Source organism: Protopterus annectens, chromosome 2.part0, assembly GCF_019279795.1.
Source record: "Protopterus annectens isolate FY-2018-M chromosome 2.part0, PAN1.0, whole genome shotgun sequence".
NCBI classification, from domain to species: domain Eukaryota; kingdom Metazoa; phylum Chordata; order Ceratodontiformes; family Protopteridae; genus Protopterus; species Protopterus annectens.
The window spans coordinates 1,223,858,061-1,223,875,761 of NC_056728.1; positions in this window are offsets into that span (position 1 = coordinate 1,223,858,061).

Here is a 17,701-nt window from a genome sequence, read left to right on the forward strand (position 1 = left end):
TTAGGTACGTAGCTATGTTAAGTCTGTTACTCTCTATGAATGTGTACACCTCAGTATTACTTGTAATGTGTAGCTGGGGTTTACTGTGGAGCTCCACTCCCCGGGTCACCGCTGACAATGGATAAGCATTCAGTCGGATTGTCCCGGTCAACAAATGTGAACTAAATACATGAAGTAGCACGGAGGTATGCGGCAGCAAGTGAGTTTAAGCCTGATTGGCGGCAGTAAGCAATGCCCACACTGGTTAAGCAATATAGAGGCCAACTCAGTGTAAGACGCCGTAACTGGAGGTCAGCAATGCTGAGCCTCGTGGAAACCAGCGCATACCCACCTACACTTGCTCTACAGTGCCTTAGGCACTCTGTAGCCAACAGCTCTCATTGTGCTCATTAACAAAATAATCTGCACTCCCAGGTTGCAACCCACTGACCCTGCACACTATAGTCTAAGTGACTTACCACTAAGCCATGACAGATACACATTCAGCTGCTATCACAAACATATCATCCAACACAGTCATTCAACAGTATAGGAAATGTATGTAAGTGTGTAGATTAATACCAGCAAACATGTGTACATTGCTCAACCACAGTATTCCGAGCAGTCTATGTGTATCAAAGAACAGTGCCTGTCCAATCACACTGTGAGAACAGTAGTTTTGCATAATACTGAAGAGAATAATGAAAAACAGTGCACGCCATGGGGGTGTGTGGGTGTGCTTCATGCACAGAATGTCACAACTGGGGCGTCGGTTCCACGGAACCAGTAGATGAGGCTGGCCCAGTATGTGAGTAAACCGCTGCTTCTCAAACCCCTAGCAGGATGCTACCAGTGAGAAAAACAGTGTAGACCAGCTAAGTCTACTCCTGACACAAAACAGGTTCATCCTTGGCCGGACAAACCAAAAATTGTGAGTCACATAGATGTTTCAACCAGTACTGGAGGAGGATCAATGGACGGCTTATATGTACATGGACTAAATGGATGAATAGCCTGCAGAAGCTTGGGTCGAGACAGTATAATGGAGGAGTACCGACACGTGCAGAGAAGGAAATGTGTGGAGGTGTGGTATGGCTGGGCTAGCAACTGAAGAATGGATGGATGCTGTGTACGTGGAGCACGGGGGCCAGGGGAAGGAAACATGGGTATTACATTATGGCAGAAATATGCAAATGACAACACGAAAAGGCTGAAGGCTGACTCTAGACCATCACGCATGTAATAAAAATATAAAATAATAAAAGGTTAATTAAATAAAGTGCTTTTCGTACCATGCAATTGTGGGACTTCTTCAGATAAAAACAATTAACACACCACTGTAGCACAGTCTATTTTACATGGCAAAGCATGTTATAACCAATATTTTTGTTGTAAAACCCACTAAATAGCTTATATATGTGAACTGGAGTACGGCAAGAAATGTACATGTGACGTATCAGTGTCAGACGGAATAAGGCACTAGTAAACAGGTGTAAGCACAAATAAGCAATAGCAAGCATATGTAAACAGTAGTAGGCGGGCGTAAGCCCTTACAACTGCTTTAAAGTGCATTAATCACTCTGTATCCAATGGGCCTTTGTCAGCCCAGCAACAAAATAAACAGCCATGCAGGTCACATACCCCGGACCTTATACACCATAGTCCCAATAGCTATCCACCAAGCCATAACAGAAGTACAGAAGAATGGGGTAGTAGTAATCATGTCCTCACCATAGTATAACCAAACTGAACCTGTGGAAGGCATCAGTATACAGTCATATGTGCCATAACTGACTACAAAACATACATATGTGAAATGGAGTACTGCAGTAAGTCCAGATGTGAGGTGTTATTGTAATTAAGTGTAGATGTTCCCAGGACCCCATACAGTGTACGTACATGTGTCAAGGATACATGACACATATATAACAAATGAAGGGGAAATCAGTGCCAAAAGGCAAATATCATGTAAATCTAATTATACGCACTGCTAAGCATAGCACAGCACTGGCTCCCAGACCACTGACAGGATACTACCAGTGGGAGAAACAGTGTCAACCTGCTAAGTCTACTCTTAAGCAAATGCACATCTGTCCCTGGCAGGACGACTCCAAACTTCTGCTTAAAAGAGTCCTTGGAGTAACATGCCATGCCTCAAAGGTAAGCAAAGATGGTAATGTATGTTCGCTGACTAAATGTGTGGGAAGCCTGAAGATCCGTGGGTTGGGACAACATACATGAAGGGTCCTGAGAAGTGGAGAGTGGGCAATGTGTAGTGGTGTGGTTAGATTTGGCTGGAAACTGTAGGAAGGATGACTGATGTGGAGGAGGAATGGGGGTGATGGGTACAACATTATGGACCGAGGCATGCCAGGGTTGGATGAACCTGTTCTAATGGGACCAGCCCATGGATGTCAGTGAGAAAGGGGGGGGGCACAGGGAAGGTACTGGGAAATACCATTCCCATGGCAAACCACATTATGGGTAATATGTATGTTGCATAACCCACGGAATAACACATATATATATATATATATATATATATATATATATATATATATATATATATATATATATATATATAAACTGGAGTACTGCAGTCACGAAATAACACACACACATATATATATGCTTACAAGTGTCTTAATCACCCTGTATCCCACCGCCCTTGTTCAACCCTGCAACATAATTGAAAGCCACTGCATGGCTCAAACCCAGGACCATGCATACCACAATCATAGTGAATTAACACTACACCATTTTGGATATACATACATCTCATGTATTCCCAGATATATCATGCAGCACAGTCAATCTGCATAAGGGGAATTGTACTAATATCATAACACTCAACCTCTTATTGCAAACATTCTGGACACAGTGTGACAAAAGTGGGGTACAAATTGGGATAAATGTGAAATATTGTTCATATACATGTAAAAACGTTGCTAGTTAAACAGCGATCTGTTGTAATACACATAATCTGAACAACATGATGTCTGCAACTGTAATGTATCGGCATTCCTGACTGACCACATGCCTGACATCATCCACGTCAATTGGCCAGATGAATGTGGGATAGGCCAATATTGTGAGTCAATCATGCATGGACATATGGACAGTTATAGTTCTGTAAATGTAGAGAGATACACAGGTACATATAAATGTATGACTCACACATACATCATATCACATCACTGGTATATAGGTTGCTGGATAAATATGTCCATATATATTTAGATATATATATATATATATATATATATATATATATATATATATGTATATATATATATATATATACACACATATATATATATATATATATATATATATATATATATATATATATATATATATATATATATATATATATATATACGGATAGATATGTGAGTTGCAGCACCAAATAGGAATAACAACTGGAACCTCCACCACAAAATAACTGTCCTTATGCACAGTTTATGGGGGTGGGGGCTCAAATGAGGGGTACCTGGTGATGACTGCTATGCCCCCCCCACCACAGCCGTAACAGATAATAATCTAATGCAATAATAATAATAATAATAATAATAATAATAGTGTAATGCAATATCCAGCACATGCAGTTCTTGACCCCAGGACCCTCTGCAACACAGCTACAATGGTCTAACACTAAGCCACTGCAACTGTATAAAGTCAAGGCAATATCTGAAACATATCCTTCAGTCCAGTCATGAAACTGTACAGATAATGTATACCATCATCTAGATGTCTCTGTGTGTAAATATATTAATATCTACACTGATACAACATACATATATATATATATATATATATATATATATATATATATATATATATATATATATATATATATAGCTTTTTAACACTTTATACATATATATTACTATATATGAACATATATACATGCTAATGCCTACATCGACACATATATGTGTCTACACCTATATGTCTACATATACACAGCAAGTTACATATGTGTATGCAGGTATACATCTATGTAGGTATATACAGACATAGTTATATATATGCCATCAGATATATATATCTATATCGGTATATATGGCCATACATCTGTAGAGAGCAATGGCAGATTAACAAATGCACATATGTCCACATACACCATTACTGGGGTTGAGAGGCCCCACACACTATATGTCTTGTATAACTAGGCATCACTCCCCACGGCCAAACACATCCACCCTGCAATACACTACCAAGTGTTGCAGATCCCATAACCAGGACCTGTCACGAAACGGGCATAAGAAGTGGATAGTACAGCATCCCACCTGTATGATGTCAGGCTGGTATTGTTGACATATCATGCAGTGCAGTCTGCCTCCCATAGGTAATGTTAAATGTGGTAGCCATCAACATCCCCAGGATACAGATACACAAACACAGATATGCAGATGCATATATACATATGTACATATGCACACACATATATATATATATATATATATATATATATATATATATATATGGATATACATGTAACTACACATGGATGGAGAGATGAAAAGTCAGCAAGCAAAGGAGCATAGTAGTGCTGAAATTGAATTCATCCTCAAGTCTTAGTGAGCACCTTCGTGAGGTGGACCCTGTTTTTCACAAAATCTCACCAAGGCGACACTGATATATAGACTGTATTTGTATAGCATATATCATGGACAGAAGTAAATCAAAAATAAAAAAAAGATAACTGGGTGCACAAGACCCAGGATAAAAAAGCGCCCAGTCCTGGTAGGTGTACTGGTGCCAGGACTGGAAAAAATGACAGTGTAGAATCCTCAAAATATGGAAACAATCCTAAAATGGGGCCAGGCCAGGCTCAGGGGGAGGATGGCCCCCTGTTGTAGAAGGAAGTAGTAGTCCACAAAAACAACAAAAATTGATTGGCCAAAGAAGAGCCATAAAGATGACAGAGTGGACTATTGAGGATAAGAAAGAAATTATGTATTGTTACTTTAATGTAAAAAGCCCAGAATTTCCAGACAAAAGATATACAAAATGATTATGAGAGAAATTAGAGGATAGAAAAACACTTCTGCAGGAAATAACTGTCATAAGCTTCAAATAAAAATTTGCTTTCATTAATACAACATATTTTTGAAAAACAGTATATAGATCAAGAAACTTTGATCTCTTTGGAAAAAGAAGCCTCTGAGGAAGTGAGAAGATATAAACAACAATACCTAGAGGTATTTGAAAAATATAAAAAAGAAATATGGACATGGGAAAGAAAGAGAGATTTGATATGGTGCAATATTTATGCAAAGGAGAAAGCCAAGTTAACTAATATACAGAAGGCAGTTTCAAAGATATTTGAAGAAAAATACAGGCAAAGGCATCCAGATATGGAAAATTTCATAATAAAGAGACTAAAAGCACAAAGATTTAATGCAGAAAAGATGATTAGTAAAGTAGAAGTTAAAGAAATTAATTTGAAGTTAAGGAGTGCCTGCGAAGTGAAGGATTTAATGTATGAGGTCTAAAACAGACTACATCACAGCATGATGGAGTGAGTCCCCAGAATAAAGAAAAGCAGGAAGATCAGGAGACGTGTGAAGAAGAAATATGGACAGGGGAAAGGAAAAGAGATTTAATATGGTGTAATGTTTATGCAAAGGAAAAAGCAAAACTAACTAGTACAAAAAGAACAGCACCAAAGATATTTGAAGAAAAATATAGGCAAAGGAATCCATATATGGAAAACTTTACAATACAAAAAATAAGAAGACTAAGAGGAAAAGTAGAAAAAGAGATTAGTAATGGAGAAGTCAAATAAATAGAAATTGAGGTAATTGAACAGCTAGAAAATCAAATGCAGAAAGCATAACAGGATAGAGCAATGGATATCCAAATTAAGGGGAAACAAGTGCAACAGGAAGCAACAGGTCAGGTGCCATATCAAGATATTTTGGAGCCTTCCACAGGAAACCAGTATAAAAGTTCACTTGAAGCTAGACAGAAAGGAAAGGAACAGGAAACTGTGGAAACTCTGATGCAGTCAATGTTGAGGAGTGATATGCCAGTGAGTTTCCATATGACAAAACAACAGATGACACAGGATGAAATTGAAGAGAATGTGCCACAGGAAGATGTTATAGAACTTTCTATAGTATCCCCACAGGAAATTGAAAAAAGGGATGTGCCCTCAGTATGGAAGAAAAGGAGTTAAGAGAAGAGTTGCTTGATTTAATAGACAAAGACAGATGTATCAAGATCAATGAGAGAAATAGACTGCAGAATGTTAATAAAACCCCAAAAGTCAGAAGCTCGATAAAACAAATGAACACAGTAATTAGGACTGTCTATAGAGACCCATGCGATATAACAGAAGTAAACAGAATATATTACTGTGCTGCTAAATTAATAACTGATAAAATTCTACCACAGGAACACAGGGTAGCGATGGAAAACAGGGGGGAGTGAAAGCGAATACCATCATGGAAATATCGAATAGAGAAAACTATAAAGCAGCTAAGACAAGAAGTGTCATTGTTAGAAGGTTATAGAAGAGGAAACAGATCAACAAAAATATTAAGAAAGATAGATGTGATAAAATCAATGTGCAGTATTAGAACAGACCAGGATCTATTATGCACTATTGGAGATAACAAACTAAAAATTTCAAAACAGGCGAAAAGACTCAGAAGATGCAAAGATAAATATAAGAGAAAAGCACAAAATAAGCAATTTACTGATGACCCAAAAAAGGTTTATAGAGAATTGGGAAATAAGATAAAAGGAATTGATAGACCGCTGAAAAAAGAGGAAGTAGATACATTTTGGAGAAGTATCTTTGAAGATCCTGTGGAACATAGCACAGATGATAAATGGATAGAAGAAGTAAAAGAAATAATAAGAAGTTTAAAGGTACAGGATATGAAATGGGATGAAATAACAGCCAGAGAGATTGAAACAATGTTGAGAAAATCCTCTAACTGGAAAACCCTAGGCCCAGATGCAGTACCTAACTTTTGGCTTAAAGTATTAACTTCTTTACATGAGGATCTAGCCATAAGTAAAAACTATTTATATACACACCTAGAACAGACACCACACTGGTTAACAACAGGAAAAAAAATGCTCTTACTTAAGAGTGAACCTGCAAGCTACCCTAAAAATTATAGACCAATAACTTGTCTTCTGCCAACGTGTAAACGATACACAGAGATTGACGCTGACAGAGTTTATAGTCATTTAGAAGAAAACTTAGAGAAGAACAAAAGGGCAATAAAAGAAAGTCATATGGAACAAAGGATCATTTGTTGTTAAATAAAGTTATAGTGGAGAACTGTAAGAAATGTAAGAATCTAAGTATGGCATGGATTGACTATAAAAAAGCATTTGATAGTATCCCACATTCATGGATAAAAGAGTGCTTAAAAATGTATAAGGTACATCCTACACTGATTAATTACATTACAGAAACCATGAAACAGTGGCAGACGACTTTGCAATTAAGCCATGATAAAGGACGTATTATTATCCCAGGGATAAAAATCCAAAGGGGGATATTCCAGGGTGATTCCCTGTCACTATTGCTATTTTGCCTTGCCATTAATCCATTAAGCTGTTTAATTAACAGCTTAGGTCATGACTATAATCTGGCTTCTAGAAAACAACAAAGTATAATAACTTCTCATCTTCTCTTTGTCGATGATTTAAAATTGTATAGCTCATCAGATGACAAATTGAAAGCACAACTACAGGTTGTCAAAACTTTTTCAGATGATATTGGAATGTCATTTGGTCTTGATAAATGTGCAAAAGCAACCTTTTAAATAAGGAAAATTGCAGCACCAGGAAAACATCAGTTTGGGGCAAGAATGTGATATAAAAGAACTTGAGCAAGCAAGGGTGTATAAATACTTGGGAATTGATGAAGGATCAGCAATAAAACATGAACAAATGCGAATAAAGCTTAGTAAGGAGTACTTTAGAAGACTTAAATTAATCCTGAAAACAGCATTGACACCTAGGAACAAGATCCAAGCTATAAATCAATTTGTTCTTCCTGTCCTAACTTATAGTTTTGGAGTGATTGACTGGCCCCAAAAAGTGTTGGATAGATTGGATATTAAAACAAGAAAGATGCTTCATGCTCACCAAATGATTTATAAAAATCAGTGTATACCAAGATTATATATTCCCCGTTCTGAAGGAGGGATGGGCTTCCTTGAAATTGATTACATGTATAGATCTCCACACATATCTACTGACCTCATAAGATCCAAATGTGATGAAAGTTTTGAAACATGAGGAGAATAAATCCAAGATGACATCGCTGCTTAATTTAGCAGAAGCATATCGAAGTCAAGCAGGAATGGAAATCAAACCAGAAGTGGATAAAAATCAGACAGCAACTGAATTTGCTAAAAACCAAAAGAAAGAATATAAGCTGAAGGATCAGATGAGAAGGCAAGAAATGTGGAAAAAACATAACTATAGTTGCAAGTATAGAAAACGTCTGGAAGAGCCTCATGTTGATCAAGAACGAATGCAGGAATGGTTAAGGAGAGGTGAATTTACATCAAGAAATGAAAGGTTAATATTGGCAGCCCAAGATAGTGGGCTATGTACACGTTGGTTTACCAAGTCCATTGAACATGTGGGAGAAACAGATATATGTAGGTTTTGTGGAACCAAATTGGAAACAGTCACACACCTTATTGCTGGTTGTGACTCTCTTATGACAGAGGGACTGTATACTGAAAGGTATAATAATGTGGCGAGATTGTTGCACTGGAGATTGTGCAAACATTATGGTACTGAAGTGGCTGAAAAGCACTGGAAACATGAGCCACAGAGAATCATAGAAAGTGATGAAGTCTACATCACATGGGATCACCCAATACCAACAGTCCAAAAGATAGATGCTAGAAATCCGGATATAGTGGTCCAAGAAAAGAAGACAAAAGTAGCATTGATCATTGAAATTGCCACACCTAGTGACTACAGTGTCTTGCGTATAGAGAGACACAGTCATAAAATACCTCGATCTGCAGGCAGAAATGAGATCCATGTGGAAGAAAGATAGCCAGACAGTTCCAATAGTAGTAGGCACAACTGGTCTTATAAAAAAGAATTTGCAGCTGTATTTAGATATGGTACCAATTCATGTAACATCATACGAATTGTAGAAGGAGTCATTACTGGGCACATTGCGGGTGCTGCGAAGAGCACTTTTGGCTAACATTAAAGAGTGAAAATACTAATTTCATGAACTTTAATCATACTTTGACTTAGGAATGGTGTCCATTCCCATCATGGTATTAGAAACCCAAAAGACTTGGAGAAATTAAAAAATGCAGATATATGTACAGTAAGATACATATGTAGAAGGTGCACACAATATGGAACAGCCACTATGCCTACAGTTAACTCCTGAACAACTGGACACTGTATGGGCCATCCATACAAATGACAATCATTGCCTGCAACATATATCCACAGAGAGGTCATAGGGAAAACACCACACACACAGGATTGCAGACATGGAATACCTTTCATTGTGTACTATTACAGTTCTACATGCCATGTCATATAGCTGTTCAGACGCTGACATCCATATAAACAGAGGAATGCAACCATGAAACAGGTATACTAATACAGTAGTCTGGAAAGTTTCACATCTGTCACTGTCCAGGCCAAGCCCTTAAAATTGTACAATAGTGAGGACAGACTGGGCCACAGGATACCAAACAGTATGTAATGCAGGTGTATAGTTCAGCAGCCTCTATCTACACTCAGTACAACAGCAGTGGGTGGTAAATATGTCATGTGACCAAATGGGTTGTAACTGTGACATAACAAGGCATAACTGACACCATCACATGCACACTGACAAACAGAACAGTCTGTCTGGCAGGAGGCAGTAGGCTTGCAGTAACCGAATATATGTAAGTGATGTAAATATAGATGAAGTATATGGCACTTTACATCCAGATACCTTAAGGCAGCTCACCCCTGATACCCCCACATATTTAACAGCCCAGGTCATTTATGGTGCTCCCCCCAGACTCAGTAGTACAGGGCCATATACCAATGTTACATACACTGGCCTCTGGAGTGCATAAGAGCACACATGTATTATGTAGGTGACGCAAACATATATGGCCCCAGCCCCACCATATGTGTGTGGGATACACCAGAAGTGGACTGATAGCAGCAATGGCAGTGTGATATACTCACAGCCCACGACGGAACATCCCCTCACAGCATGTCACATGTGCAAAGATTGATATGTAGGTCATGTTTAGATGGCACACAACACACACACTGCCAGTGGAATATCTGACACAGGACCTGTGTGGTGGACAGACAACACATGATGGGCACACCTCTGGCCACCAAGAGGATAGGCCCACAGTTGAGAGCTATGCAGACAGACTGCATTCCAAGGTAAAGTAGTATGTACACACACACCCTGTAACACCAGTACTATACAAAGCATAACACAACTCTATTCACACTCTGTCTGTAGTTCCTGAACCTCCTACAAAGATGTAGCTGCCCTGAGTGTGCCAGTTCTCCTGTAAGAGATATTGGTACCTGCTGTCTGTAACACTGATACCCACACACATGTAGGACTGTACAAACATCCACAGAATGTCCAGGTTATGTCATCAGATATAACCTCTACTGTACATAATATGTGAAGCGGTCTGATATCTCACTGGCTTGTTAGCGGATATGATGACATTAATTATGATGTACAGCACATATGCACCACGTCATGCATGACATATGTACACAGGTTGGCAGAGTTGTGGCTGGCAGCACATACACAGGGCCAATAATGACATGTTGCTGTGATAATCTCATACATTTACTGTTGTAACAGGGTTTGTGGCAACATATGTCCTATGAGGGATAAGACACCAGTAATTGTCACGGCTTTCACCATCTACAGACTGCAATCCTCACACTACCTTCTACAGTCCACAGATAGATGCTCCATTCGTAACACAAGAAACCAAAGGCACAACACACTTCCCTGTCTGCAGATGACCCTGCAGATGGGGATTCCACATAAACATGGGAATGACATGGCAGGTATGGAGACGTGTAGGAAATACATATCCACACACACACACTCTGTTAAACCAGCAGTATGCCACATGCAGTATAGCAGCACTTAAAGTCTGTAGGCAGGTCAGACACATCCCCCTCCTGTGTGTTGCCCTGTTTCAACAGTGTATGTTGCTAGTGGTAAATTCCCAATACATCTCAGATGCTGGCTGCCAACCAACAGATCTAGTTCCTGCTCACAGTGAATGACAAGGGCCAACACCAACATGATGTTCCTAGATATTGGAGAGTGTTTCCATGCAATTGGCTATGGGAATGTTACCACAGCTGCTCCACATGCAATCAGCTAGGGGAGGGCTGCGATTCATGCAGAGGCCATCAGTTGATCATGATCATCACTTAAAATACACATGCTGCTGCCTAAGCAAAGAAGGTGTAGGTGTCCACATCACCAGAGATGGAGTGGAAGAGGCAGACAGAGGCAAAGACATGTCAGGGATGAGTGAGAGAGTAAAACTGCAGCTTGTTTGTATCACACACCTACCAGCACAGGGTATGAAACCCCTGACAACTATGTACTGCTATTACAGTTCAATGCAGTTATTGGATGTGCCACATGGGTTACCTGTTGTGGAGCTCTCAGAACATATTTGTGATGGTGAGTGACATCTGCAACAGGGATACGACAGCTATACGGTAGGTGACATACATGTGCCTGCCTGCATGAACAGGTGCCAGCTCTCACAGGGACACACACACACATTGACACACTTGGCAGGGCCAGGAGTACAACTCATCAGTAGCAGGATTACCACAACACATCACTGTGCAGGTATCACATGCACCACATGGGTCATACGGAGGTTGTATGGGCAAAGGGTATGAGGAGGTGTCTGACATCAGACAGCATACTTCAGTATGCCCATGGGGGTTGTAGTTAGTGTGGATGTGAACATACACACCATACAACACACAGACAAACACACAGGGTGCCAGTACTGACATGCATGGGTGCATGTCTGCATGGGTATGTGGTGGTCGACTGTGGCAGCAGGCTATACAAGGGTATGCGATGGGTATACCTTGGCATCAGGCCACATGACAATGGTCTGCATTATGTCTCCGGGCTGTAGGTTCTGCACTTGCCCACACAGGTGGGTATTGTATCCCCCATCCAGTCACCTGGGTGACTATTGTGTGTGGCCAATGCTGTGCATCGCTTGCCATGTATGTGTTTCTTAGTCCATGACATGGATGGCGTCTGGGATGTGCACACCTCCCACATGCATATACAGTGACATGTGGATCTGTACCTGGGGTGTCTGGCCATGTTGTGAACACAGATTACCATCATATGTGCCAGTCTTGCCCACCTGTGGCGGGGACCAGTAATGGGCACCAGGTTTACTCTGCACCTACATTGATAGCATGCTAACATCCTTCCCTGGTGTCAGTGGCATCTGTCCATACAGGGCATGTTGTCAAGCATGGTATGTCCATTGTGTTGACACATGTGATGACACAACAGGTGGTGCAGGTGTCCATTGGGGAACATGGGGGAGGTGCATTGTCAGCATGTACATGCATATTGGACAGATGGACAGGGTGGCATGCCCTCTGTAGCCCACTGCTATCACCCCATAGTGACTATCGGTGGCCAATATGCAGTGTACTACTCATATATTGGCTGTTGCCTAGGCATGTTTGTGTGTGTATGAGACGTGGGTTGAGAGTGTGCTCTGGGTAATACTGGGGTTGCTAAATGTGATTGCCTGGCCTTGATGTCACATGTATGGGTATGGCTTTGCACCCCAGCCTCTCAGCTATTTCACATATGTTATCCCTGTATGGTGGACATTGTGCTATATAGTAGGGCCACCATATAAGAAATATGCAAAACCCGCTCCACGTTCACCACAGGTGTCAGACACTCACAACCACCTTTGCACAGGATACAAGTTATGAACACACACATGCACACCTGTCATGTCTGGGAGTAGAACCCCTACCTTACTAGTTTATTACACCACAGCACTATGCAGTTATAGTAAGTGCCATGCACATTACTGAAGTACTCCTTCCCCAAAGGTGTATTTCACAATGAATGACATCAGCAGGATTGCCAAAGTAGGTCATTTGAAATGTACTGCGGGTGACTACCCTAAAATGCATTGCTCCCTACACAGACAGTGAGACACACACAAAACATCCACAACCAACATGTGTGGGTATAGAACCCCTAACAGAGGTCTATGCTACACTACAGCATGGAGCTGTTATGGGACACACCACAGGGATTACTAGAGAAATTCTTCCCCAAAGCTGTATTTCACAATGAATGACATCAGCAGGATTGCCAAAGTGGGCCATTTGAAATGTATTGCGTGTGACTAGCCTATAATACATTGCTCCGTTTACAGACATTGACACACACAAAACATCCAGAACTGCCATGGGTGGGGATGGAACCTTACCACAGTTCTAAATCACAATCCAGCAGTACGCAGTTACAGGACGCGCTACAGAGATTACTGGGCTACAACCTTTCCAGAGGTGTATTTCTAGGTGGGTGACATCAGCAGCCTTGCCAAAGTCGAGTATAGGAATTGTAAGGAGTGTGACTACCCTAAAAAGCATTGTTCTCCACAGAGACAGACACGCACACTAACACATACACACACACACACACACACACACACACACACACACACACACACACACACACACACACACACACACACACAGTTGCCATGTCTGGGGTTAGAACACCTACCTAGCTACTTTATCACACTACAGCAGTACGCTGTTACAGGACACACTATGGAGATTACTGGGCTACACTTTTCCCAAGGGTGTATTTCAAAGTGGATGACCTCAGCAGGATTATTATAGTAGGGGTATGGGGAGGGCAGTGTGTGTGCATGGGCCATAACCCATTCATCTAGAGGTTGACACACCACATGCAAGCACACGCAGGGTTATATTCCACAGGTACATGTATACATCTACTAGATGACTACTTCCTTGTACAGTTATGTTGCACAGCTAGCACTTGCACCACATAGTCTGTAATGCTGACAAGATACTGATGACTAATGTCTACAGTGAGGACAAGCCTCATAATGGTTGGCTCTTTGTCACAGTCACTCTCTTCCACACATCTATGTATATCTACATTTGGCTTATTATAGTGTATTGCCCTTGGATATATGCCTGTATTCCTATCCACTGTGTGTGCAAAGCATGAGTGGTGCATACTGAGGTGTGTCTGCACTAACATCTGTGACTGCCAGATATGGTCCACTGTTGTTTTCAGACATGGGCTTCATTTGTTTGTGTGTGAGCGTGTCCAGTATGACCTTTCAGTATGTTGTTGACTGACATTGCCTTCATTTCTCTAAGTGTGTGAGCATGCCCAGTATGCCCTTTTGTATAGAATGTGTGGATCAATTCCAGGTAGTTTGTACTCCAGTGCAGACCTTTGTCTTGTACACCTACAGGTAGCAAAGTGTTTCTGCAAGATATCCATCAATCATTTGGCAATATGGGGACAAACTGTGCAAGGGATAGTGTGTACTGTAGGTGATTGTGTCTGTGCTGCTTCAGCTGCATGGTACTGCTGTTAGCACAGATATTCAGACATGTGTACTGTTATACACTGTGTGTTATCTGTCCTCTTGTACTGCCAGGTTGACATTCCTGCTCACAGTGATGTCTTGGGGGACAAGGGTGACTGCAGCTGTGTGCAGTATTGTGGGCAGATGCCTACATATTCATGGTAAGTTATGCCATTCTGGAGGGGGAGCTGCAGACACTTGCTGCTGGGTCTGTGTATCTGGTTCAGCACCTTGGTACAGTGCTGGCAGAGGATCCCATACTTGTACACCCATTGACATAACAGTATGGGCTTATCTTGCTGTGGCAATGCCTCACAGCTGTACAGATTCACACAGGTTACCCAGAGGCAGGGGCCATGGGTCAGGACCTTAACCCTATTGTGGTGTATGGGCAGGTGTGTAGCCACCCATTTATGTGTTTGCAGCCAGGGATTGTGTGTGCACACAGCATGGTGTCAGACCCTGCACATTCCATGCTGCCCATGCTCCCACCCCCCTCTGTAATTCTAACCTCTTCCATACATTATGCATACATTCTCTGATACTGTCCCTATAGGTGTCACCCCATCACACGTCTGTGTTAGCGTTGGTCCACAATTCCCTTGCATGCTCACGTCCATACCATAGCTACAGGTGACAACACATTCTATTCCATTTGGCAATTGGTAGGTTAATTGACTTATCTTGTGGGTGTGCCAGACTTGCAGATGGTGCTGAAGGGCTTCCTATGTCAGATGCACATAGTACACTCCCTATACATGGTTGAGCCAGGCGGTATCATGTTTGGCATCCCTTTTACTGTATGTCCGAGTTGGATAGAGGTGTCATTCCCTGGGACCCTACTGTGTCAGTGCATGTGCTATGTGTTGCCTTTTTGCCAAGGCCAGGGCATACTGGGCATGCCTCCTTTGGCCTACTGGGTCAGGCTCACGTTCTTCCTCCTCCGGGTCACTCTGTGCCTGTGCAGGCCTTGACATTGGTGTTAGGGGGCTGTGTGGCCCTGCCCCATGCTGTTCCTGCTGCAGCTGTTTCCACAGGATCATATTGTGTAGCATAGCACATACCATAACAATTTGGCTACATGTAGCTGGTGAATACTGCAAGACTCCACTGGATGTCTCCAGGCACCTGAACCGTGACCTGAGCATCCCAAACACATGCTCTATTATATGTCTGGCCGGTGCGTGTACCTCATTATGGCATTCTTGTTCAGGTGTGTGTGCATTTCTGATGGGTGTCATCAGCCATGGCTCCAGTGTGTACCCAGCATCCCCCACTAGGTGACTGTAGGGGATGTCCCCATTGACAAATCTCTGGTACAGCTGCATCAGATGCCATATGTGGGAATCATCATAGCTTCCAGGGCAGCCAGCACACACATTCATTATAATGCCCTGGGCATCACATACGACCTGGCAGTTGATGGAGGGGATGCCCCTGCGGTTGATGTAGGCCCTACCTTGCTCACCGGGTGGTGCTTTGATGCATATGTGCGTGTAGTATATAGCACCCACTACCACAGGGTATTCTGCTATTTGGTGGAAGAGACACATATTGCTGATCAACACATCACGGTTGTTGAGGAAATATACATGCTCACTGGCATGTACTGACATGGCATCCAGGAACTGGTGGAATATTCTGGATGCTGATGCCTGTGAGATTCCCATGATATCCCCAGTTGTGCTTTGGGAGGTACCTGTGGCTAGTATACCTAGGCCTACACATACCTTGGTATCCACTGGGATGGGTTCCCCTTGGTCAGTTTGGTGTATCAGGTGTGGCCGGCACAGCTCAACTACTTGCTGTAGGAGGTCTCTGTCCACTCTATAGTGGTCCACTATCTCCAGCTCATGTAGTCCCTGGTAGGTTACCCTGGGTCTGTACACTCTTCTCCATCTCCTCACTGTGGTTTGTTCGGCAGCCTGCACATCCTCACCACCCTCAGCCTCTTGCACATGTTGTTCTATGTTGTCTGCTGTAGCCCTTCTCATTTTGTAGGTTTGTTTGTTAAAATTTCCCCGCTTGTATACACCGGTGGTGTAGAGTGTGAAAAAAACCAGTGGGGAAGGTGTTTGCTTAGTTTATAGTAGTGTTCTGGGTTGGGCTGGGTTGCTGCCTGTGTAATTGGCTGCTTCTGATACATTTCACCTGCCAGATAAGTTAGTTCTCCTTGATTACCTTCCTACTGCTGATTTCCCTTCCCAGTGCCCTTCTGTTTGGGCACGGGGCCACGCCACACAAACAGAGTACTCAGATGTGCATGCTGCTGCTGTTTCCTGGTTTAACTTCTTGCATGGCGCGCACACCTGCTTACACTTTGTAAAAAGTGCTAGGCAGGTTTAGACACACCCCCTAGCTTAGCTGTGTGAAGCTAGGAGCATACCCGAGCCACAGGGCTCCAAACCACTTGCAGTATGTCTAACACACCCACTCATGATATCACCTACCTCCTAGTCTTGCACTCAGCTATTCATACTCTTACACTGTTGGAACCTGCCTCACATGCTGGGGAAAACTGGGAATCACCATCCTGCCCCTCATTTGCATAGGATTGCCTGCTAATGCATAGTTACATATGTCACATTGTGCCTTTCCCCCTTAGCAACCACTATTCACTGGCCAGGTTGTCTTTTGCTTGCCATTGACTTGAATGGCAGAATACTGATTTTAGTTAGACTGCTTGTTTTAGGTTTATTTTCTTATTTTCCCACCGATCCCATTTGTGCGCAGCTGCCCTATGCTTAAACAGCCGTGATCGGCAGAACTACAATAAAAGTTGTATTTTTTACTTTTTGTATTGTTTGCAATGCCAGTGGCCTTATACTTGGCCATTGGCATGCTTCCTCCATAATATGCAGCCTTTATTTGGAGTTGTCATGTCTCCGTTTTGGACTTTGCAGACGCGTACTCAGTTACTAATCGAGTACATTTCTGCAGGTTATGCTAGTCCTGCACGGCCTGATTCCAGCTTCCTGGATAGCAGATTTACCTCATTTGCATGGATTTCACCTATAAATGGGGTAATTTGCATATGGGGCTGGGAACATGCAGGACTA